Genomic DNA, 27,281 nt, shown 5'->3' with positions numbered 1-27,281 from the left:
GTTGATTGTCTTCAGCACCTTTTCAAAAGAAGATTTCATTAGCATGAAAATGGAAATTGACTCTTTGTTTTAGACAGGCTAATTGTTACCCAGGGTAATTTATAGAACACTAAATATTAAACTCATCAAAATGTATGAAGCTAAAGCAATTCATATCAGGCCGGCTAGGCATCTCTGATACACCAGCCAAGAGATAGGACTGAGAAATCTAACAGTATGCATATCAACTTTTTCCTATGGGGAGCTGGCACCGGTTACTACAATACTCCATTATTTCTGTCTGTGTTTTGGTTCAGTGCTGAGAAACAAGGGTGCTATTGAGAGAAAGCAGGGTGGGCAATGTCACTGCAACATTCATGCTATGTTTCTATGCAAATTACTAATACTACAACAGCCATTGTTGCTATAAACTGGTAGATTCAAATTGTGAACCTCCAGGGAATTCCAAGGATTCCTGGAAACTGTACGAGCAGGATGTGTTTTCATAAAATTGCCACCCCTGAATTTTTTGCAACATTCAACTGTGGCGATCACACAGGGTCCCCGGATGTTTGACGGTCTATTGATCCCTGTGCCACCACTGTGATTGCCTCTTTGCTGCCACCAACCCATTTCCCTCGGGTACACACGGAGTCTAGACAGTTGTTAACATTAACAAATAATAAAGTTTATTTTTATAAGCATGAACAAGTTTAAGGTTTCAGTTAATTTTTCTTGTCAGTTTCTTAATCTTAGTTTCTTTGCTGTCCTATATGTTCCTAATGACTTCAAACTGATTATCCCAGCTATTTATCTGACTCCACCTAACAGTTCCTCTCACTCTCTCACAACACAACTCGACCAACCCGCAGACTTATTCTCCCTCTTCCTTCTCCAACTCCCAACTCTCAACTGACTTCCACACAACTGGACTCTAACTCTAACTCCTCCCCTAGCCAATCACTTCACACACATTTAACACTTTCCTTATGACCCACCTAGGAGGCAAATGCCACAGCAACGCTTTCATGGTAGACATGCAACAGCTTGCAAAACCTACAATGTTTCCAATCCTGCATGCTGTAGGAAGCAGGACCTGAGTGCAATAGCTTTCTCTCGCACACACTTGTACACAGAAGCATATTGCCTCTGGCATTGGCTGTTAATAGCCTTATCCTCCAGGAGTTCACCTTATTCTCCTTGAAAGCTATTAAAATTTTGAAAGTCATTACCGTATCTTGTCAATAGCAAAACAAGTTCAAAGCAACTGCCGTAAACAATGAAATGGTACGTATATGAGAGGCGCCAAATACGTTGGCATAAGAGAGATCCAAATTTGGCCACACTGACAATAAAGGGGCGGAGAACTTGAAGGCTTTGGGTTGCACTGCAGCTCCCATAATAAGCTGATAGGCAGGGATGAGGGGACTGCAAGTCCAGCAACATTAGGAGAGTCACATGTTCTCCGTCCCTCATTGATAATTTCAATATAGCTTTAAAAGGTTTATATGTTGACTAATGTATTGTAGTGGGACGCCGGTGGCACTGTGGGTTAAACCACAGAGCCTAGGACTTGCTGATCAGAAGGTCGGCGGTTCGAATCCCCGCGACGGGGTGGGACGCAAGTCCAGCAACATTAGGAGAGTCACATGTTCTCTGTCCCTCATTAATAATTTCAATATAGCTTTAAAAGGTTTATATGTTGACTAATGTATTGTAGTGGGACGCCGGTGGCACTGTGGGTTAAACCACAGAGCCTAGGACTTGCTGATCAGAAGGTTGGCGGTTCAAATCCCCGTGACAGGGTGAGCTCCCGTTGCTCTGTCCCTGCTCCTGCCAACCTAGCAGTCCGAAAGCACGTCAAAGTGCAAGTAGATAAATAGGTATCGCTCTGGCGGGAAGGTAAACAGCGTTTCTTTGCGCTGCTCTGGTTTGCTAGAAGCGGCTTAGTCATTCTGGCAACATGACCTGGAAGCTGTATGCCGGCTCCCTCGGCCAATAAAGCGAGATGAGCGCCGCAACCCCAGAGTTGGTCATGACTGGACCTAATGGTCAGGGGTCCCTTTACCTTTTTAATGTATTTTAAGAAAGAATGAATGTGTAAAGAAAATAATAAATAAATATTGGAATATAATTTCAAAAAGCTTTAAGATACAAGGAGCCCATCAAATGTTCCCACTGCAAACAATTTTTCAGCCATCTATCTTGAATATACCCAAGAATGAGGCCATTTGAAAATTTCATCCACAAAGACATAATGAAATCTTTCTCCCAACTGACATGGTGCCCTTCATGATAATATATGTTGCTTAAATTCATCCTGTTCAAAATTATGGTCAACTATGAAAGAAGAAGCAGGATATTGCTTCACATTTTTTGAAATGTTTTCCTTAGGCAGAAAACAATATCAACATGAAGGCAGCATTGCTTTAACTTTCTCCATCATTCCATCACAGAACACATCAAAAATCTGTTTAAGTAAGGTTTTTTTTAATTAAACAAAAAACAAAAAAATTCCTGTTTAAAATCCAAAATAAATCTCCATTAAGTCTGATGAAATCAGAATAATTTCTCCTCCACTCTAAGTATTACCTGGAAGTAAGTCTCATCAAACTCAATTAGAGAGATTTTCCTCTGACTGGACATGCATACGATTGTGCTGTCAGGTTTCAATCCTGTGCACGTCTTGAGCTCAGGAAACCTTACTGAGCTCAAGAAGACTTACTTCTGGGCTGCACGTAAATCACAGAAAAGACAATTTCAATTCAGACTCAGATATTTTCATGGCCAAGTTGCATGATGGAGGTTGAATGCCTTGGGAACACATTCCATGTTAATAAAAATGGGTCAGTCAATAGGAGATGGAGCTCCATATGGTCCACAAACTGAAAGGAAGTAGAAAAGCTGTTGATTTTGTCTGGCAGTGATAGAGAACAGAAGAGACAATGCACAAGAATAATATGATCTTCCTTTCATCTTTGGCGTCTCTTCTGGGGCTACTGATGCTTGATTTCTACACACTTTGATCAGCTGAGGGTGGGCTTTGTGCTATTTTAGGCAGAAGGAAAAATAATAAAACAAAGGGAGGAGGTTTCTGGTCGAATTAGATTCTACTATTGTTTAGACATAAGGATCTGTGTTGCCTTCTGTTGGGCAGGTAATGCTGTACTGTTAGTACGGCTGTGCAACACACACACACACACACACACACTATTAGAGTCAGGGCACAATTTAGCATTTCAGATCAGACTCCAATTCATCACAGATCTGGAACCAGCAGAACTCCAGTTTCAGCTTGCAACGGGAACCCAAATCATCAGTACTTCCATTGGGAAATCAAATTTCTTTAACTTTTTCATATTTGGAGACATTGTAGCTCTTCGGGACAGATTTCAAGGGTGTGGGGAGGAATCCTTGCTTGGGTATAACATAAAACTATGGTCTAGTGTTAGATTTCTGTGCATGAGCCTTGGACTCATGTGTGTGACTTGGGGAAGTCTCCAAGGGTGTTCTAGCTAGGAGCAGGCCTAGAAAATCCTCAGTAACCCTAAAAGGTCCTTCCCATTGATGTTTGTACTGCTCTTCCTTCCTGAACTGCTCTGCCAGTTGTGACCAAATTATTTAAACTGATATTGTCTATTAGTGGATTTCCCACCTGTTCCTTCAGGTACAGTATGGAGTAGGTGAGGCTAATCAGAAAAATAGGAAGGGAAATCCTACTGGGATCCAAATTGACTGGTCTTAGTAATACTTTCACCTGTAAGACAGTGTGTGTGTTACAGTGATGATTAACAGTGATGTATATACAGCGGCACATGTCTCCCACCCGGCTGGCTAGCACACAAAGGCAGCATGTACCTGTATGTCCCATCTTGTTGTCCCATCTTTCTTTGGGCGTGTTCACAAAGCCACTTGTGCCCCATGCACTCATATTAGCAGGGAAAAAAAGGGATATACTAGCGTGTGTGTGAGCGCTTACCAAATTTTCTAGCTGGCCTGTGACTGCATATTAAGTATTTTATTTGATCACCACATTTTGGACATTCACCCTAAAATGAGATGTGCAGGAATCGTACTGATGAAATAGAGTAGTCCTCTCTTTAAAAACAAACAAATAAAAAACAAGATCCAGGTCAAAACTATATTGAAATGTTAGTAAAAAATAGAAGCATAGCTTGAGAATTAGCTCATGTGGGCAAATTGGATTTTCCATTTCGTATGCATATGATCATTTCCAGTCAGCCGGTAGCATTGCGGGTTGAAGAGTCAAAACCTTTCAGACTCTTTGGGTACTTCTGTAAGCAATCAATGCTGATATCCTCTATTGAATCCAACGGACACTCACCCAAGCTGTTTAGCTAGTCATTCAGTTCTGCACTTATTTGATTATTAGAAGGATGCAAAATGATCTCTTAGATACACAACATTAACCTTCAATCAATAACCACTTTAATGGTGGGTGGGACTCTTTCTCTCTAGCCTTTTCCAGCTGCATTAGTGCAACAATGCTGTTTTGAAGAAAGCATGTTCAATATGTCAAATGTTTACACAGAAAGACAATGCATTAGACATTCTACATTTCTACGCAACATTCTTCATCTCAAAGAATTTGAAGCACTGGAGTTTCTTAAGGGTTGCTTGGAACTGTAAATGTGTGTGAGGGGTGAACTACAGTGCCCAGAATTCTTTGAGATGAAGAATGTGCTTTGAATGTGTTTTGTGGTTAAAGTGTGTACACAGCCTGTGACCCGTGAATGACAGAATTTCACCTGCTTTCTGATTAAAAGAAATATTGCTGTTTTTCACCCATGCGGATCAATAAGTGGAAGGCATGCATATAACACCTTGAGTTTAGGTGATGCATGAGGTGATGTTTTCCAAGCACCACATTTTAGAAAGTAGGAAGTAAGAGGGAAAAGAAGATTTTCAGCCCACTAAGTTCCTAATCTAAGATCAAAACTAACAGTAGAGGAAAAATAGCCAAGGTGATAGACAAGCATTACAGAAACACTTAAGAACATCTGTGTTCCTATGAAAGAAATGTACAGTGGTACTTCGGGTTGCATACGCTTCAGGTTACATACGCTTCAGGTTACAGACTCCGCTAACCCAGAAATAGTGCTTCACGTTAAGAACTTTGCTTCAGGATGAGAAGAGAAATTGTGCCCCGGCGGCGCAGCAGCCACAGGAGGCCCCATTAGATAAGTGGTGCTTCAGGTTAAGAATAGTTTCAGGTTAAGAACGGACCTCCGGAACGAATTAAATACTTAACCTGAGGTACCACTGTATTTGATGTTAAATTAAGAATGACCTTTTCTGATGGAACATGTTGTGCCTTTCAGATTGTTCCATCAATGCATGCTTTTCAGTTAGCCAGATGGAACAATCCCCACTATCATCCCCCCACATTGTTCTCAGACTGCTCCTGATCCCTACAAGCCAATTTCAGGGGCCCAGGGGAGGAGCAGGAAGGACTGAGAAGAAGAAGAAAACCTATTACAGTGGTACCTTGGGTTACATATGCTTCAGGTTACAGATGCTTCAGGTTACAGACTCTGCTAACCCAGAAATAGTACCTCGGGTTAAGAACTTTGCTTCAGGATGAGAACAGAAATTGTGCTCCGGTAGCGCAGCAGCAGTGGGAGGCCCCATTAGGTAACGTGGTACCTCAGGTTAAGAACAGTTTCAAGTTAAGAACAGACCTCTGGAATGAATTAAGTTCTTAACCTGAGGTACCACTGCATGTTGAATACAACCCAACTTAGTAAAATGCATTATAGTAAAGAACTACTGAGAAAGTTTAAATGGTGGAGAAAATGGTTGTTGCCATTTCTGTGGCATGGAAGAAGAAAGCTACTGCTGCAGTAATAAAAACAGTCATGGCTGTCTGTCTCCACGTAAGCACCCAGTGAATACTAAAGATATCCATCAGAGTATCTGAGCACACAATCATGTGGGGCAAGTCAATAACAAATTTCTGGGGCCCAGTTTATACATTTACAAGAATCCAATGGTGAAAAATATGTGATGAAAAGTATTAACATATGCCTCAGTTTCATCCTGAATTTAAAAATATGTCTTGATGGCTTCAAGCAGTATTTGTGTTGTTTAGTTGTGTCCAACTCTTCATGACCCCATGGACCAGAACACCCCAGGCACTTCTGTCTTCCACTGCCTCCCGCAGTTTGGTCAGACTCATGTTTGTAGCTTTGAGAACGCTATCCAACCATCTCATCCTCTGTCGTTCCCTTCTCCTTCTGCCCTCCATCTTTCCCAACACCAGGATCTTTTCCAGGGAGTCTTCTCTTCTCATGAGGCGGCCAAAGTATTGGAGCCTCAGCTTCAGGATCTGTCCTTCCAGTGAGCACTCAGGGCTGATTTCCTTCAGAATGGATAGGTTTGATCTTCTTGCAGTCCATGGGACTCTCAAGAGTCTCCTCCAGCACCATAATTCAAAAGCATCAATTCTTCAGCGATCAGGCTTCTTTATGGTCCAGCTTTCACTTCCATACATCACTACTGGGAAAACCATGGCTTTAACTATACGGATCTTTGTTGGCAAGGTGATATCTCTGGTTTTTAAGATGCTGTCTAGGTTTGCCATCGCCTTTCTCCCAAGAAGCAGGCGTCTTTTAATTTTGTGGCTGCTGTCACCATCTGCAGTGATCATGGAGCCCAAGAAAGTAAAATCTCTCACTGCCTGCATTTCTTCCCCTCCTATTTGCCAGGAGGTGATGGGACCAGTGGCGTAATCTTAGGTTTTTGATGTTGAGCTGCAGAACATATTTTGTGCTCTCCTCTTTCACCCTCATTAAAAGGTTCTTTAATTCCTCCTCACTTTCTGCCATCAAGGTTGTGTCACCTGCATATCTGAGGTTGTTGATATTTCTTCCAACAATCTTAATTCTGGTTTGGGATTCATTTAGCCCAGCCTTTTGCATGAATTCTGCATATAAGTTTCTGTTAAAGCCAACAGGAAATAAGAGATTCTCATGAACTCTCAGCTAGGGATGAATGGCACTGTCAATTTCACCAGCTAATTTTTCAACTCTTAAATTTAGTTCATCCCATTTGTGCACAAATTTTCATTTTTTTAAAGGAAATGGGCATAGAATTTTGCTTGCATTTTTTCTGCTCTAATGTGCAAAATTTTGCAAGCAATTACCTCTGTTAAAATGCATTTTTGTATGATATGTTCACTAATATATGCATTTTTGCACACTTCCCCCTCATATGTGTGTTTTTTTATACAGTTTAGTTAGAGAAACATATTGTAAAATACAGAAAAGGGAACATTTGAAAAAATAGTAGTGTTTAGGCTTTCATATTGTTTTGGAAAGTAGAAATTTGTAAACTGAATAAATTCCTCCCTCATTACTGCTCTGGACACTGGCTGTTGGTGATAGTAGGTGGACTTGGTAACTGAGAGTGCTGAAGGCAAAACCAGGAGTGGACTTGTAGTCTACCTTTGTTGTAGGCCTGAACTCCAAAAGTGAACAGGTTTTCCAGGTTTTCCAGCAAATAGACCTGACCTTTTAATGTATTTTAAATCTCCTGTTGGAAGCCACCCAGAGTGGCTGGGGAAACCCAGCCAGATGGTCAGGGTATAAGTAATAAGTTGTTGTTGCTGTTATTATTCAAAATGTTTCATTGTTTTTCCAGAAATGTCTGGAGCAGATATGTGCATATTTCTTAAAATCTTATTGTTTACCTTTTTCATGTTAGTATATGTAGCTTTGATTTATAAACTTCAGGATAACTTTTGAAGAACACTATAAACTAGGTCAACCCTCCTAGATTCACATACATCCAAGCAAAATTCAGTCTTCAAATTGAGTCGACAAATTCAAAACACATACTGCATTTCAACCCTGGGTTTAATTGGAAATATCCTGTTCCCTGGTCTTGTTACTGGCAAAAGTGAAGAGATATATTTAACTACATCTAATTAGTTAGCTTTTGCAAGTATGCAGAAATTTTTCATTAGGCTAGCTGGACTTGGAACCAATTGCTACCAAATGTCTAGTAAACACTGCTCCCCACCCAGTCTTAGAAGAGCATCTATTTCCACTTCCAGCTTTTCTTATCTCTCTCCAAACCTTGTGGACTTTGTTAACAAAAAAATGCAACTCTTTGGCTAAAATTATTTGCACACATATATTTAAAAGAAAACATGAAGAATCAGCTTCATATGTTGGTTGTACCATGGTGGGGTTTTCAGCTGAGAACTTTTGTGAAAGAGAGCTGATAGTCAATGAGCAAAAACATGACGAAAACTTTTTGTAGCACAGTGACTTACTCTCCAATATCATTTTATTAAAGAAATTTTAAGTCAGATAGAAAGCACTCCTATGCAGATGAAGCTGACTTAAAGCAAACTGCTATAAATTAAGCCATCTTACACCAGATCCAAACACCATTTGGCAGTAGGGCTGCTTCTGCTGTCGCCGCTCTGATAAAGTCTGGCAGAAGGTGACTGTTAGGATAAGACTAAACTTTAAAATAGTATTCTGTCCTGGAATGCCAGCTCACATGACCAAGCTGAATGGGTTTAGGATACAGCCTAAGTCCTGTTCTCTGACCCTGATCCCACCATACCCCTGAAATACTAAAACATCTATGACACATGGTCATCCAAGCTCTACTTAAGAACCTCCAGTGAATTTGCAAATGCATAAAACAACAGTTTAAAACTATTCATATTTTATTGCTTGTGATCTTTAAACTTTTCAAACCCAGAACTAGCCTTCATGTCTAATCTGGGGCTGATTATATATTTTCTATTTATTTAACTAATTCCATTTATGAATCACTTTCTATAGAAAATGTCAAAGCTATTTGACAATCAAACCAACACAATTAGAACCCATTAATATTTGTATTTTAACTAAATGTTTTGAATCTAGGTCTATATGGGTCTATCATTCAGCCACTTTGTCATTTTCCACTCCATTTCCTATTGTGTATCATTCCTTCTGGTCCAGAGAAAATACTGTATACAAATTTGCTTTAAAAAATAATAATCACAGATTGCTTATCTCTTCTAAGCTAGGAATAGAATATATTTGATTTCCAGTTTGTTTGTTTGTTTGTTTGTTGTATTGTGGTACACTTCTGTGGAAATATTATCCCCCCCCCCCTGCACTGAGCCCATTTGAGGTCTACAGATGCACTGCAAACTTTGCCAAAGGAGACCGCAAGTTGACCTTCCAATGTTAAAGGATAGAGGTGAACTAAAAATAATTCCTCCCTCCATCTAAGCATCTAAGTGCTTTTGTGTGCCAACAGGAAGCACTACAGCAGAAAAGATGTAGGCGGCGCCGCTGTGACTCTCTTGTGGGTAGGAAGAAAAATAGCTTCTGCTTTATTTGACAACGTCATCACGAATGTGAAGCACACAATTTATAAAGCCATCCAAATTAAATCTCTGCCATTTTAGATTGCAATCTGGATTGTAAGGGTTCTGATGCAGCAATGCATCAATTCTTTAGCACGCAAAAACAACCTACCAACCCAGCCCTCCCCCCCCTTTAATCTCCACAGGCTTTGCACAGGGGTAGCATTTGGTGGTTAGTGTCCATTAATAGCCCTGTAAATGTAAATTAATGATGAGCGCAATCATCTACCTATCTATCAAGGGTTTTTATATAGACATCCATCACCACAATGGATTAAAAAAAGAAGAAGCAGGGATGATTGCCTTTCCCCTTCTATCGACAAAGAGTTATTTTGCTTGCTTTAGCAGTTACATTTTTCCATATAACAAAGTGAATCTTGTTCTCCCCAGGTCAACTGTACTCATGCGGTTCTCCTCTCACTGTTTCTATTAGCTGGGGGAAATGGGGTATATGGACTCCTTAGTCCAAGTGATTGGCAACATGTGCGAAGCCTTTTGGTGAATTGAGATATATTCCACAAACTGAAATTCCAATGCATAGAACAATACCAACTTACAGAGTCAAAGTCACATTTGGATCAATTTTTACGGCTACTTTCTCTGGAGGTATAAAATAAAAACACATGCAGATTTATATGAGAATAGTGGTTTTTCCATGTACCTCCAAATCAAATAAACCTGAGAGAACTTAACAACAAGCCACAGGATAAACACAAACTGTACTTTTGAAATATTCCTTGCATTCTGGCTTCAGAATGTTGAAATAACTTGTTGCTACCCATAGACTCCATAGCTGAAGTATCATGGAATGCTTGTGAGAATTCCATTTCCTCAGACATTTTAAAAACTGTGAGCACACAAAACGTATGGCCTGATGATAGTATCATACCCTCCAATGTTTCTTTGATGAAAATAGGCATGCCCTATTTCATAATAATAATAATTTTATCATTTATACCCAATCCATCTGACTGGGGTGCCCCAGCCACTCTGGGCAGCTTCCAACATATATAAAAACATAATAAAAAATTAAACATTAATAAAACTTCCCTATGCCGTGCTGCCTTCAGATGTATTCTAAAGGTTGTATAGCTGCTTTTCCCATTGGCTCGGGTGGCACAAAACTCTGACATTTCTCTGATGAAAATAGGGACATCCAAAGGAAAAGTGGGACATTTCATGATGAAATCAGAAGCTGGGATGGGTTTCATAATTCTGGGACTGTCCCTGGAAAATAGGGACACTTGGAGGATCTGTGGGACAGGTTGCATGGGAAGGAGGAATCTCTGTCACAACATAGTATTCAACTATTTGAGTGTGTAAATATAGTGTGTGAAAGTAGTAGCCAGTCAGTGATAAGGACAATTAAGTCTCACTGATTTCAATGAAAGAAAAGCATACGCTTAATATTCCAGCTGAAATAAATTCAGCTTAAAAGTGTGGCTAGATTGTGTCCTTCATGTTTATTTCATTTTCATTTTCACCTTATTTTTCTCTTGACACATCAGATTTTTATCAGTACTGATCACATTCTGAGAGAAAATCAAAGCATTTCTGTGCATGCCATAGAAGGAGACGCTAGAGAGCAAAACAGCTAACATCTCAACCTCGTCAAGGTCAGCTTTCCGCTGCATGCAAACATCTATACGGCACTAAATTCCCAGCAGGGGGAAGAAAAGGATTTGAGTGAGTAAATAGCTATGATAAAAATGAACACCAATCTCAAGAGTCATCATGAAGGCTGAGCTTAATGGATCACTTGCAAAATAGTGGATATTAAACTGTCTCTGGTGCCTTCTATCAAAGAAATGACAGACAGCTAAGTTTACACAGATTTACCATCAGAATGCATTTCAAACCATGAGTGTTTCTTTTTGCCTTTCACAAGGCTCTGCCCATATTTGACAATTGCTGAGATATTTCAGTAAAAGAAGTACATATTCAAATTTCCCCCATTAACTCTATTAATGCTAGATGGAAACATTTTCTCAGTAATATGAAATAAGCACTTTGATAAAGACAGATTTGTCCTTTCCTGGGATTCACGTGATTTCAGTTTTCACTTGATAACAATGAAGGGTGAAATTGTTAAATCAGATATTTTTTGACTCAACAGAATTTCTCTCCTCCTTTTAGACAAATCACCTTCCTCCTAACTGGAGTTTGACAGCCATAAGTACAATGATCAACTACGTCCCATAATTTCTTAAGTATATAAATAATACATACAATTGTTGTCTGATGTTTGAACAATGAAATGAACTTGGAAGTTTTCTATTGTCAGTTTACATCATCTACCGACATGATATCTGCCACACTGATATCATGTCCAAACCCTGTCTTCAACATCAGGTACTAGGTTCACAGAGCAGAAGAATTCATTTATGCAAAAGTCCCATGCAGTTTAGATTGCCACATGATAGTTGTCATATGGTGAACATGTAGGAATATGCAGAACTCCCCATCTCCAAGGAAATGAAAATAGGTGTATTAAGACTTTTTGTTCCCCGCAATCCCTTGGCTGTAAGAATGGGCCAGGAATCCAGTTCCAATGGACCTTGGTATATATTTGTGAATTTGACCGCCTGGAGCAAAAACCTAGTAGCAAACTGCATTTCCATCCACAATATTTTATGACTATTGCCCAATAGATTATATTGCCTGTGGGACAAACAAGGACAGTAGTAGCAAACTGTAGGGGAAGTGCTCCAAGTTAAAAACATCATTTCACACACACACACCCCCCCCCCCTAAGTATATAATTTTGGAGTTTAAACTTACCTGTTTTGCTCTCTGTCAGAGTCTGAAGATCCAAAGGCAACCCTTAATATCCTAACTTTATTGAAATGAATTGGGCTGGGGCTGGAAGGGACAGAGGAAATGGAATGAGAGTGAGCATACTCTTAAGGAATCTGGAGAAAGCATATCCTGTCCTACTTCCCTTCCAGCCCCTGACTCCTATGACAATGAGTCATCTAATCAGCCAACTTTTTGGTTATGTGTATAAAATGTGAGCTCACAATTGTAACTGTTCACAATTTAATGGAATCAGTAGCAGTAGTGAGGAGTTGCAACAAGATGGGAATTGGGGGGGGGGGGAATTGAGATGCTTAGAAGGTTACATCACCACCTGGGTCTTCCTCGCAAGCAATGACATTCAATTCTGCCTCATATTTTCACTTCCGCAGCTCCAAGATTAAAGTATTGGCAACTGCCATGTTCTTCTAAGAGATGGAATATTTGCAGACATCACTAAAATGGTGCCCTTCCTCTGTTGTTGGGCTACGCACCCCATCGGCCCCAGTCAGCAAGGCCAATGATCCAGGATTATAGGAGTTGTAGACTAACAACTGGCCCATGACACAAGGAAGCATGAACAGCTTAAGAGCAACAGAACATACCATGGAATGAGCAATGCTAGGCATATCATTATAAGACTGAAGAACTAACAATTGGATGTGACAAAGATCAAAAGTTATGGAGCTAGTGGGAAAGGCTCACTTAAAATGGACATATGCAGGGCATGTGGCAAGAGATGACTCAGATTGATGGAATGAAGCAATGCTAGTGTGGAGACCCTACAATTTTAAAAGGTCTAGGGGATGTCCATTTATGCAATGGGTGGACGATCTAAAACTAACAGTAGGACTTACAAGGATGCAGTAAGTAAACCCAAGAGAATGCTGGAGGTGTCTATTGGAGGAAGAGGAAAAGGAGAACTTAGCTAACAACAAGAAGGCACCATGTTGACTAGCTTTAGGATTCTGCATGTTTCAGTGGCCATGCACTGACACTCCTGGTGGATGAAGCACCCAGTAGTGACTAGGACCCACTTCCAGGTCAGTTAAAACAGCACTGAAAACTGTTAACGTCATGATTCTTAAAAACAAACAAACCCACATGTATTTTCAAGAACACTTAGAGCTTCAGCTATGTATACTGACACAGCTGGTATGCCCAGCTGCCTAAGTGCAGGTGTCGTAGATCATGCACAAAGGCTATTGTTCTCCAAAATAAATTGTGTTAAACTGAGTAGGACTTCTTGAATATTTTTAAATCAATCATAGCTGCAACTAGGAGGCCACCATCAGGGCGTGAATAAGCACAGGGTTCTTTGGATGAAGAGCAGCCCAATAAAATAATATGTGCTTTGCAACTTCAGCTTCACAAAGACCAGAAACTTGCAGCCCAAACTCATTCTGTTTTTAAAAATCTCATACAATCCCTCAAATCTCTTTTCAGCTGCCAAGACTGGCATGAGAACACAGTTTAATCCGGTTTTCTGAAGCTCATATAACAAACCATTAGAAAAACATTAGTGATTCTCTGTCTGGATACAAAACAAACAGCAAATTTCATTCTGATTGATTTCTTTATCATGAAGAACAGTAAATTTTCCTTCCTCTCAGCTGTAGCTAAAGGAAAACAGTTATTTTACAGAAGGGTGAATTCATCCTCCCTTTTTTAAAAAAAAAACCAGCGACTTCTGCATAAGAAGAATTGGGCATAGAATTTTTGAGGTGAGCAATGCTGCCAAGGCAAGCATTTCTGTTCCTTTATGCAGGGAGAAAACCTGATGTTCCAGATCTCTCACCGTACTTAAAGTTGTCATTTCCTGAAACAGAGAGGAAGATTTGTGCTTAGCTTGCACAGTTGGCAGATAGTTGGTCAGGGACACAAACAAAGCAAAGTGCTCTTCAGCCCACAGTAGATGACCCAGACAATTGGCCTCCAGAAAACCTCCCTCTTCCAGGTAGGCTTCCAAGCAGATCGGCAAGGCATAGTTCTGCCTATTGCCTTAAATCATAGTGTAATCATTGGTTTGTTGTTGTTATTTTCACTTTGTATTTTGTGGGCTCTCCTTTCTTGGAGGTTTTTAAGCAGAGGTTGGGTGGCCACCTGACATGGATGCTTTAGCTGAGATCCCTGCATTGCAGGAGATTGGACCAGATGGCCCTCATGGTTCCTTCCAACACTACAATTCTATGATTCTACGCCCCTGAAGCACCCTTGGGTTCCAGAGACCCAACCTGAATATATATTTCAGACTTTTAAAAATGCACACTTCAGGCATCAATGCCACTGATTTCCATCAACAGTTACCACATGGGCAATACAGAATCCCTTTTGTGATGGGGTGGCCAGATTTGCTGTCTGTATTCAAAATCCTCAGGAGTATGTGTGGCGATCACACAGGGTCCCCAGACGTTTAACAGTCTATTGATCCCTGTGCCACCACTGTACTCGCTTCCCCGCTGCCACCAACCAGTTACTCTCTGGTAGAACACTGAGTCCAGTCAGTTGTTAGAAGTGAACAAAAAACCCCCACAAGTTTATTTTACAAACATTAACAAGTTTATGGTTTCTCAGATAATATTCCTGTCAGTATCTTAACTTTAATTTCTTTACCGGGCTATACCTTCCTAATACCTTCTGACTGATTATCTCAACTGTTTGACTGACTCCTCTTCACAAATTCTCTCTCTCTTCTCACACCAGACTAGGCCAACCCACAGACTTATCTTCTCTGTCTCTTCTAACTCCAGATTGTCTTCTCAACAACTCTAACTCACTCTAACTAACTAAAAAACCTCTGTGCTTAAACCTTATACACAGTTAACTCATCCCCCTGGGTTCCCATTGGTTAGTCATTTTACAATTAGTTAACCCTTTCCCTATGAACCCAGTATGATATCACACACATAGGAGAGCAAACGCCACAGTATGGGTTAGGACCAGCATGCAGAAAGGAACTGTGCAAACAAGCTGTTCCTATTATTACCTCTATCTCTTCTACTGCCTTCCAAGGGTTGAGGAAGCCCAAGGTGTCCTGAACACATAAATCCAGCCTTGCTACTCTTTAGAAATGGCCAACTTTAATGTAGCTAATCTTGCTTCTAGTGGGGAAGAGCTGTGCAGTTTTAATGGCTCTCATAGTCTTACTGTGTAAGTCAGGCTGCCCTGGAAAACCTTGCTCCTTTCATCCTGTGGCATTGCCAGCCATTGATAAGAGAGGTTACTTAAAGGTTAGATTGGGAAGATAATATACTGGGCTAGGGCTTTTCATTCATATATATTTTTTAATTTGATTAACTAGTGTGCTTCCTCTGAAGAAAACCAGAGGTTCTAAAAAGTGACCATTCTGTCACATTGGTCTTCATTTTCAATGTGTCTCTAAGGGTTAAAAGGCTATATTGCTTCACTGAAGAAGCTATTTTTACGATGATGATGCTGAAAAAAGGAAAGATGGGATGTGGGGAGAGCGGGACGGATTCCCAGCCAAAATGGCTTTTAGAAAGATTTAGACCAAGATGTCTGAATAAAATGATTCGTGGAATGAAAGCAGAAAAAATTGGAGGAAAGATAATCTGTGAGTAATTTGAAAATAAAAAGTGATATAAAAAGAGCCTTTTATTTATTATGAATGTCTTCCATAGCGAGTGCTGACATTCTGCTGAGAAAAGTGAAAATGCTTTTGAAGACACCAAGCAGATAAGATCCCCATATATATATATATATATGAATGAGAGAACAAACTACTTGGCTGTCTAGAAAGAGCTTGCTCTTACATATTATTTCCTCTATTTTCTAGCATATAGGTGATAGCATAAGGGAACACAAATAGAACAATCACTTCTCTAATAATGCTGTCTCATGTACGAAATATACTGATATTTAAGGTCCCAAACTGTGTGATCATTTAATGCCTTTCAGAGGCACTGTCTTTTCCATAAATTGTATCCTTTCGTATCCTTAAACCAACACTTAAAAGTCTGTATGTTTGGGGTTTAAGCATATGCAATACATCTGAACATAATTTTAAATAAGAAATGCAAATGATGGGTGGTATTAAGCTAGGTTTTTACTCAGAGTAGACTCACTGAAACGAAAGAACATGACTAAGTTGGGTCCACTCACAATAAAATTTGGTGGAATATCATTGTGTTTGTGTATAAAGTTGTAATTTATGTGAATAGCTGAGTATGAGTTTCAGCATTCTAACTTAAAAGCCAGATATTGGATTTTGGGACGATATCCACTGGAATGTGTGAAACTAGCTCCTTTATTCCTGCGGATATTTCCAGTTCCCTGCACACTGGCATGGCATGTTCAGGACATCTGCAAAAACAACTAACTATGCTGTCTTTTCCAGTGCAGATCTGGATCATTGTAGCATATCACACACATATTGTTTAATTGCACATCATGTTCTCCATTTGAAATCACAACCATATTTTTAAGCAAAAAGAACGCTGTACTCTGGCTCTTATTCAATCAGAGACAGATTATGCAAACGATAAAGGTAGAACTCAGGAAAAGAACAAAGATGGTCAGTTTTGTTGTTTCTCATTAGCGTTGTATCATTTTGACCAAGGTAAACAAAATAGGATATAGCAAGGATCTTAACCGTAATGAAACAACAAAACAAAGGAATATAGGTGCTAGCACAAATTACTCATCTAAAAGACCTCCTCCCTTTTCCATTCGGGATGCATTGACTCAGAATTGTACAAAATCTCCATAACTTCCCCCCCCCCCAAAAAAAGGAGAGAGAAGAGTATATTCACACTGGATGAAGAATCGTACCATGCTGGTCCTTGACAGTGTAGAGTAAAAAGGGGCTTTTTGTTGGATCTCTGAGAGCTTTAACAAACGATTGAAGTGATGGTCACTAACTTGGAAAGCTTTAAAGGGGGTTCAGTCAAATTCATAGAGGATAAGGCTACTAGTCAATATAGTTGTATTACCTCCAATATATGAGGCGGTATGCTTCTGAACACCAATTGTGAGCCATCACTTACAACAGAACACTACTCCCTGCTGGCTTGCCCCAGTCCCCAGGCAAAATGCTAGATTAGATAGACCTGTATGATCTAGCAACGGCACTTCTTATGAATGGCCAAAAAGCACCCAATCTGAGCCTGGATCTGAGCCCAGGTCTATCCAGTTCTAATCAAAAACTCATGCCAGATCTCAACAGGGCATTAACAATTCAGTCATACACATAACAGAGATAGCAACATGATTGGTGACCTTTTGTTTCCATGCCTCATGGGTGCAACACCCACGCATTTAGAAATAGGGAAACAGAACTGACCTTGAAGCATTCTCAGAAATGTGACATGGGATCCACAGTAAGAGAGAGTCATATTCAGAGGCACACAAAACAGCATAAACACCATAGCCAGTGGTTCTCCCAAGCCAGTGATAAAGTGCTAAAATATGAGTTTGGGCTGTTAATAGTAGTGGGATTAAAGGCATGAAAGATTTCTAGAAGGACTGTAGCAGAGAAAATGGGATAACTATCTGGTGTCAATAACAAAGGTGAAAAATAACCACTTGGTATCTTTTGCTTAAGAGAAAGAAAGAAACAGCCAGGGGATGCATGTATTAATAAAAGCAGATAAAAGGAAAAGGAAACACTTCTGATTTATTGGTAGAAACATCCGCACAATATTTTCAAAGGATGTAGCATCACATTAATCTCCACTGCCACCTTCGGCATATAGTTCTAGCCAAATTTGGTCTCCATTAGCATGTGTGGGCAATTCACAATATGACTTACCATGTTTCAGAGAGCACTAGGAAAGTTTTCTGAATACTTGTTTGTGCTTCCATGCGTTTTGTTTTTGGTTTTTTAACATTTTGTTTTGAAGGATATCTAGACTAAGAACACTAACTTGAGAAATGACAAAGATAAGCTCTCCTCTAGGGAATACAGGTTGCTTCTAATAAAACATGTAGACTGTCTGAAGGGGAAAGGCTGCTCTGAGACTCTTAAGTAGTGCACAATTTTCTGAATCTGGTTGATACAAAAAGCAAATACTGAGTTAAAAGTCATCTGAAGGGTAAATATCCATAACCAGCCAATTTGCAACACATTTCCTATTAGAAGCAATGCAGCGTATTGTGTTTAGTTGTAGTCCCAGTCCCACTGCCACCCTCCCCATGCTTAGGCTACAACTAAGGTGTTATGAACAAACTTGGGCAAACAATGATATGGGTTAGGAATGGCCACAACATTATTGATTCCAAATGTAGGTGGATTTCGGCTCCGGCATTGGGTGAATATCCATTTCAGACTCCTGCTGGAGGGCTGAAACTTCTGACAGAGTTGTGGAAAGGATTATGGCCTCCCCAAGATACCACTCTACCAAGATGACCATCCGCAGGATCCCGCTGGAAGCTCTATGGCCCATCTGCCCCACATTTGGCTTCTGGATAGAGGCTTCCACCAAGACCCCTGGTCTGGGTCTGGATGATGTACCACTTCACCCAAAAGCTTGATGGCTAGGATTTCACCAAATGCCTGAACCTCTCTGACCAAGATGATTGAGCATCTGGAAACCAAGCCTGATGAGGAACAGTTGAGGGAGTTGGGTATGTTAAGCCTGGAAAAGAGGAGACTGAGACGAGACATGATAGCCATCTTCAAATATCTCAAGAGCTGTCACATGGGAAATGGAGCAATCATGTTTTTCCTGCTCCAGAGGGCAGGTCCCAAACCAATGGATTCAAGTTACAAGAACGGTCTTCCAACTAAACACCAGGAAGAACTTTCTGACCACAAGAGCTGTTTGACAGTGGAATGGTTTCCCTCATGAGATGACGGACTCTCCTTCCTTGAAGGTTTTTAATCAGAAGCTGGATGGCCATCTGTCATGAATGCTGTGACTGAGATTCCTGCATTTCTGGGGGTTGGACTAGTTGACATTTGGGGTCCTTTCCAAGTGTACAGTTCTATGATTCTATATATTCACAATTAGTATACTGTATTGACTCTTTGGATTTCAAAATGACTGTGGATACCAGGCATGGGATCATAGCAATATCTGCTCCTTTTATACCAAATGCTAAGCATGCATGTGCCAAAAGTGCAAAAGATCGGCAGTTTATATGGGTACTATGTGTGACTTTTCATTTTCTACATGGAAGGTTCGTGGCTTGCATTTTCCTGGCACATTCCCTAGGCTAGGTGCAGTGTTCATGAACATTTCATGACATCACAGTAACTCAGCCAAAGGCGAGAGCAAGGTTTCATCAAACTGACACATTTGTCCGTCCCTATATGCAACATAATCTTATACATGTTTACTTGGGGAAAATATCTCACTAACTTTATCATAACATACTCACAGATAAGTGTTTTAGAACAGCAGCCTGCAATGGCAAGTAGGATTCAATTCCTATATGAAGGGCTGGGTCACTGTATCAGGAGGTTTTTAACGCTGGATGTTTTTATGATGTTTTTAGATATGCTGTAAGCCACCCAGAGTGGCTGGGGAAACCCAGCCAGATGTGCAGGGGATAAATAATAAATTTATTATTATTATCATTATTAAGAAAATTAGCCCATACCACATTACCACAATTGGAAGACTAAAGGATGCCCTGAATTATTCCTTTCCCTTCCCTTCCCTTTAATTTCCAGAGCTAATCATTCTTACCATTGCATCACCGTTTTTGCTAATCAGTGTATTCAAATTGCAAGCTTATAACCAGGTTTGCAAAATGGTCTGGAGTTCTCCATGGTTACCGATATTACCAAGGTCAACATCATGATAATCACTTCCCAAAAAGTGAAAGGAAGGGGGAAATCTACGTGCAACAGGAGTGGTGGGGATAAGATTGGAGGGAAAAGGAAGTATGAGTGTCACACATGCACCTGTGTGCCTAGCTATGGTAAGGAGATTAGGCAGCATTATGGCTGCTGCATCTGTCAACTGTGGTCCAGACTGAAAACTTACAGAAGAATTCATGTGCAACGCATGCAACACAGAGCAGAACCATGTGCAACACATACAACACAGAGCAGAACAATGCACCTTCATTTTTCTCAAGATTAAAAATTTGACAATCACTTAATTTTGAAGAGACACAGTATGCAAGATTTACATGCTTCTTATCTGAGCCAAGTTGATCTAAAATTATATGTTTTGCACGAAACATGTAATTGTGCATAAATGTGAACAGCATCAGATAATTTATCACAGTTCCTCCCAGCTACTCTCCTGCTATTTTACTTTGGGGGGAAATACGGATGCCGGCTATAAAGTAGTTTTACATCCTTATTTGGAAACATTCTGACACCTCAAGTAGAGAGCGTGGGGGCACATCAGGCGTCATGCTGTGAATTAAAAGGTATCGTTCCCCACCCATCCATGTGTTCTGCTATTTCATTGAACAAATGAACCAGCAGTGCATCTGGCAAAATGATATTCTGCACAAACCTTTCCAAACTGACTTTCTCTGACTTCCAAACACCTGATAGTAAATAATCCAATTCCTCAAAAATGCATGCCCAGCACCAGTAAAGAGAAAGTGGAGTCAGTCGCCACAGCACACTTAATTTATCCAGGAAGTGTAGACAGACAATAAAAAGGCCATGAAATAATCTAGATGGTATCGATTACGAGATCTGTTCTTACCTCCTTCAAATTCATTTCCCATAGATTTTCCGAAAGATCATCCAGGAAACTTCCTATGCTCATCTCCTATTTCTTCTGCTGTTTACACCAATTAGCATCATGGGGCTATGTGGCAAATGCAGACTGTATATGCCTATCAAATATTCTGTTTAGGTAAGTGAAACAAGAGAGGCAGGTGTATTTTATTTTATTTTAAATGACCAAATTTGAACTATCAGGTGTGCATCATGCCTTTTCTCTGTTTCATTCCTTAAACTTCATGTGTCATCTCTTGGCTTAACTGGTTTTAATACTGTATTTTTCTATTACTGCAATTTACCCTAGGACCTGATGGTGAAAGGTGGGTAAGGAATTCAATCAATCATCGTCATCATTATCAATGCTAGTTTGTTTTAACAATTTGTATACCGCATGGCTACAATAGTCTCCAAGCAGTGTACAGAAAAATCCAATGCAGAAAAGTTAAAAGTCAGTCAAAATGATAAAGTCATGCTGTAATTAAAATGGCTGCTGGAAGAAAAAGGTCTTCAGTAATAATGGGTCATGTCCAATGTTACTCCTACTCAAAAAAGGTCCAGTGACAAAATACTTATGGGATGGACCCAATGTTAATCCTATGGAGAATAAACACAATGAAATTAATAGACATTGGTTTCAATGGGTCTACTCTGAGCATCTTAAAAAGCAGAGACATCACCTTGCCAACAAAGGTCCATATAGTTAAAGCTATGGTTTTCTCAGTAGTGATGTATGGAAGTGAGAGCTGGACCATAAAGAAGGCTGATCGCCGAATAATTTATGCTTTTGAATTATGGTGCTGGAGGAGACTCTTGAGAGTCCCATGGACTGCAAGAAGATCAAACCTATCCATTCTGAAGGAAATCAGCCCTGAGGGCTCACTGGAAGGACAGATCCTGAAGCTGAGGCTCCAATACTTTGGCCACCTCATGAAAAGAGAAGACTCCCTGGAAAAGACCCTGATGTTGGGAAAGATGGAGGGCACAAGGAAAAGGGGATGACAGAGTATGAGATGGGTGGACAGTGTTCTTGAAGCTACCAGCATGAGTTTGACCAAACTGCGGGAGACAGTGGAAGACAGGAGTGCCTGGCGTGCTTTGGTGAATGGGGTCATGAAGAGTCGGACACGACTAAACAACGACAACAAACTCTGAGCAAGACTTAGTTGGCTACAACCCAGTAGCGAACTATGGCCAAGATAATATTTCCCCTCTCCTGGAACTATTTCACAGAACCATTCATTCCCCATCAAAGGGGTTGGGATAAAACATGGATTTTCCAAATGAACATTTAGGACTGTTCAGCCTCTGCAACATATCTGTTTATTTGCCTTGGGTGCACACAACTTACACAGTGATTGTTCAGTGTGTGCTTCTTCAGGGATTGCATTCAGCTGTTTGACAGTGGAACGGTCTCCCTCGGGAGGTTGTGGGCTCTCCTTCTTTGGAGGCTGTTAAGCAGAGGTTAGATGTCCATCTGGCATGGATGCTTTAGTTGAGATTCCTGCATTGCAGAGACTTGGGCTGAATGACTCTCGGGGTCCCTTACAACTCTATGACTCTATGAAAGGGGGTGAAAGTGCCTGCAAACAACCATCTTACTTATGCCAGAAGCTCCGCCCTCATTCTCTTACTTGATTTTGTTTGCCCTCAGTGATATCAATGAGTAGCCAAGTTTGATTGCCTTCCTAGTACCATTACATTATATTCAGTATGTGATCCCTCGTTGGGCTGCAAGAGAAAGAAGCTCTTTAAAGAAGGCCCTTTACTATGAAAGAGCCACAGAATGCTGCAGGGAGAGGAATTAATGACAGCAAACAGGATTTTAAAAGGAAGCTTCAGGAAATCTCCTTCCTTCAATCTCTATTTAAAAAAAAAAATATGCTGAATTTGGTCCAGCCATAAGTGGTGGTACAGTGGTACCTTGGTTTAAGAACAGCCCTGTTTACGAACTACAGTGGTACCTCAGGTTACATACGCTTCAGGTTATAGACTCCACTGACCCAGAAATAGTACCTTGGGTTAAGAACTTGGCTTCAGGATGAGAACAGAAATCGTGCTCCGGCGGCGCAGCAGCAGCAGGAGGCCCCATTAGCTAAAGTGGTGCTTCAGGTTATGAACAGTTTCAGGTTAAGAACGGACCTCCGGAACGAATTAAGTTCTGAACCCAAGGTACCACTGTATTTGGTTTAAGAACTCTGCAAAACTGAAAGTAGTGTCCCAGTTTGCGAACTTTACCTCAGTCTAAAAACAGAAGCTGAACAGTGGAAGGGCACCAGCAGTGGGAGGCCTCATTAAGGAAAGTGCACCTCGGTTTAAGAGCGGTTTTGGATTAAGAACGGCCTTCTGGAACAGATTAAGTTCATAAACTGAGGTACCACTGGTGTATCCTCTTGCTTATTCAGGACTGAAGAGCCTAGCATGATCACATGCTCAGCCAGCAGGTGGTGCATAAGCCTAGCTCTAATTTAAAGAAAGGATCTGTCTGCTGTACCACTTTTCCCAGGCCCACATCTGAAGGGGAAGGAGGGGGAAGGACCTGTCCTGCTTGGCTTTCGTGGTTTTGCAGCTCATGACTTCAAGGTTGTTTTGTTGTTGTTGTTATTTTGTTTTGTTTTTTACACACACACAATGGGAAAGCAAAGCAAAATCACGAGCATGTTCAGCGCTTCTGAAAACTGCAAAACACACAATGAATAATCTCCTTTCGTACCTATATATGCTACTGATATGGATTGTGTTCTCGCCGTTTATTGCAGGGCTGTTTCAGAGCTTAAGGGTCTCTGTTCAGTGCTATTCCAAATCCTACTACAGTTTGCACTTATAACATGCACCTCGCTGGGTTTTGTTGCTGGTGCTGCTATTTTCTGAAGAGTGATCATAAAAATAGGGATTGTGGATATACTATCACAAAGCTAGAGCTGTGTGCAATTTTTTTTTTTCTTTTTAGAAGAAATGGGCGGATTGGGAGTAGACTTTTATTCTTTACCTCGTCCTCAGCACAATGTTGCAGTGTCCCAGCTGCACAGTAACTGTTTGTGATCCACGGAGCTGTTTTAGTCAGTTTCTTTTATTATTCAGAGGCCAAAGCCATCTTCTATTTATCTTACAATGCCATTTCTCTAAAGAATTCAGCACAGCAAATGAAGAAAATAATACATAATGGTTTATAGCCTGAAGAATTCAATCTCATGGCGGTAAGGATGGAACAGCATCCATGGTAGATAGTATTAAAAAATAAAATGAAGAAAGATTTTTTTATCACACACACACACACACATACCCAGCCTCCCTCTCGCTCCTGTCATTTTGAATGCTCTAGGGACGCGCTGTGGGTTAAACCACAGAGCCTAGGACTTGCCAATCAGAAGGTCAGCGGTTTGAATCCCCGCGACAAGGTAAGCTCCCGTTGCTCAGTCCCTGCTCCTGCCAACCTAGCAGTTCGAAAGCACATCAAAGTGCAAGTAGATAAATAGGTATCACTCCGGCAGGAAGGTAAACAGCGTTTCCATGCACTACTCTGGTTCGCCAGAAGCGGCTTAGTCATGCTGGACACATGACCTGGAAGCTGTATGCCGGCTCCCTCGGCCAATAAAGCGAGATAAGCGCAGCAACTCCAGAGTCAGCCACGACTGGACCTAATGGTCAGGGCTCCCTTTACCTTTACCTCTAGGGGGCAATCCTATGCACAAGAAGCTAGTGTAAAGTAAACCAGTGTAAGTTATAGTAGCATAGTGCAAAGTTACACACATCCCGGTTGAGCATCCCACCCTGCTATTCTGCCTAGGCCTGACAGAGGGAAAACAAGGCTTTAAAATAGTGTTCTATCCATGGAAAGAAGGAGAAGTCCCAGCAACGGAAGAATGGATACAAAACCTTATGGAATATGCAGAAATGGCAAAACTTACTGGAAGAATAAGAAATCAAGATAGCAAACTTTTTAAAAAAGAAAGGAAATGGTTTATTGAATATTTACAGATAAATTGTAAACAGATAAAAAAATGGAAGGATTATTGTAAAACCCTGCAGTTTTGTAAGAGTATATATTTAAAGAAGATGAATAAATGAACAAATTAAGTTAATTTGGATAGGCAGAAGGTATTAAAAATAAATGTAAGGAACCGCAGAAAGTGGGTGAAGGACATCAAATTTTAAAATGTCAAAATGATTATAAAATCAGTGAAAGCTATAAATTTGAAAAGTATAAATATTTTTTTAAAAATAAAATAAAAATAAAATAGTGTTCTATTTTGAGGATTAATAGGATCACCCATCTAATCTAGTCAACTGTTTACTGGTCCTGTCCTGATGGGGGAATGAATGAATGAATGCATTATTTATTTATTTATTTATTTATTTATTTATTTATTTATTTAAATTTAATTTATTTATTTATTTCAGATGGCCAGTTCTTCAAGTGCTCAAGGCAGCTAACAACCACATACTCTCCAACATTCCTCAAATGAAGATATGGACATTTCTTACCTCCCAACACAAACTGACCCTACTCGACCCTACTCGACCCCCCTATTTTTTGTCATCTCCCCCACATCGCACTTCATATCAGAAGGAGGACATGTGCCACCACTACACCAAAAGGACACAGCACACACACCCTCCATCATCCTGAGAAAACCCCTTAAACCCAATTTTATTGTATTTGATTCTGTGGTAGATTTACAAAAAGAAAAACAAACACCAATAAATATATCTTAGAAAGGGGCAAGATTAGCCGTGGATACACAAAGCATTTATTTTATTATTATTATTATTATTTGTACATCACCCATCTGGCTGGGCTTCCCCAGCCACTCTGGGCAGCTTCCAACAAAATATTAAAACACAGTAATGCATCAAACATTAAAAGCTTCCCTAAACAGGGCTGCCTTCAGATGTCTTCTAAAAGTCTGGTAGTTGTTGTTCTCTTTGACATCTGGTGGGAGGGCATTCCACAGGGCAGGTGCCAATACCAAGAAAGCCCTCTACCGGGTTCCCTGTAACTTGGCTTCTCAGAGTGGGGGAACTGCCAGAAGGCCCTCAGCACTGCACCTCAGTGTCCCGGCATGGGAATGGAGACGCTTCTTCAGATATACTGGACCAAAAATGTTTAGGGCTTTAAAGGTCAGCACCAACACTTTGAATTGTGCTCAGAAAAGTACTGGGAGCCAATGCAGATTTTTCAAGACCGGTGTTATGTGTTCTCAGTGGCCACTCCCTGTCACCAGTCTAGCTGCCACATTCTGGATTAGTTGTAGTTTCCAGGTCACCTTCAAAGGCAACCCCACATAGAGCGCATTGTAGTAGTCCAAGCGAGAGATAACCAGAGCATGCACCACTCTGGCGAGGCAGTCAGCGGGCAGGTAGGGTCTCAGCCTGCGTACCAGATGGACCTGGTAAACAGCTGCCCTGGACACAGAATTGACCTGCACCTCCATGGACAGCTGCGAGTCCAAAATGACTCCCAGGCTGCACAGCAAAGCAAAGCAAAAGCGAAGCAAAAGCGAAGCGAAGCGAAGCGAAGCAAAGCAAAGCAAAGCAAAGCAAAGCAAAGCAAAGCAAAGCAAAGCAAAGCAAAGCAAAGCAAAGCAAAGCAAAGCAAAGCAAAGCAAAGCAAAGCAAAGCAAAGCTCCTTGAGCTCTGCTCCCCCTTTCTTTCTCCTGCCCAGGGTGGCCTTGCCCTGTGCCTGAGGCTCAGAGCTGGAGAATCACGTGAGACAGGAGTGAAGGAAGGGGGTGCGGTGGGTGCGGGTTGCCCCGGGTGTCACCACTGAGGGGGTGACAAAATGCCAGGCGGCACTCACCGCGCAGCCTGCAGCGCGCCCAAGCCACGTGTCTCTCCTGGGAGAGATGCTGTGGCTTGGGTGCATGCAGGCTCTGCACTGTCCAAAGGGTCCACCTGCTGCCTCTCCCCCAGCTGTAGGGCGGCTGAGTGAGAGGAGGCAGGCAGACTCTAGAGGCCCCATGGTGCACCCTGCCCCTATGGGCAGCTCGCACCTCCCCAGGCACCCAAGTGGCTTCCTCTGCCACTGACATGAGACTGGGCCTTGGAAGCTGTGGTTGCAGGTTCTCCTCCACCTCCTCCTCCTCCTTTCCTCCCCCCCATATAATTTTTATTAAGTTTTCCTATTTAATAACATCTCATTACACAAATCTATGACACAAAGTATTGCTCAAACAGAGCATCGACTTCCTTCCCCCCTCTTTCTGACTTCCAAACACTTTTTTACTAAATTCTCGCATTTCTATAACCACTTTTTTACCTTTGAACTTCTTCTTTTCTATGATAATTACCTCCTTATATGTAAACCAGATCCTTATTTTCACATTACAAAGCATCTCAGTTTAAGCCTACAAACCTTTCCAAATGTTTATAATTTTCTTTCATATAAAGTATAAATTTGCTCCAGTCCTTTTGAAGCAGTTCATCTCACAAATTCCAGATCTTCCCCGTCCGCTTTGT

General features: G+C 40.9%; 1 protein-coding gene across 2 annotated transcripts in view; it reads right to left on the bottom strand.

Annotated features, from left to right (window-relative positions):
* Window positions 1-27,281, bottom strand: part of CDH12 (cadherin 12) — a 652,390-nt gene that overhangs the window by 384,826 nt on the left and 240,283 nt on the right. Inside the window, exon 3 of one of the 2 annotated variants that reach the window (XM_081918186.1) lies at window positions 12,158-12,238. The exons of the other annotated variant lie outside the window; for it this stretch is intronic. The gene's annotated coding sequence lies outside the window, so the exon portion shown is untranslated. The remainder of the gene's footprint in view (window positions 1-12,157; window positions 12,239-27,281) is intronic. 2 annotated transcript variants of the gene reach the window in all.

This window comes from Podarcis melisellensis (assembly GCF_964234715.1).
Source record: "Podarcis melisellensis genome assembly, chromosome: 7".
In the NCBI taxonomy this organism is placed as follows: domain Eukaryota; kingdom Metazoa; phylum Chordata; class Lepidosauria; order Squamata; family Lacertidae; genus Podarcis; species Podarcis melisellensis.
The sequence above is the reverse complement of the archived record's forward strand: the minus strand, read 5'-3'. Positions and strand labels throughout refer to the sequence as shown.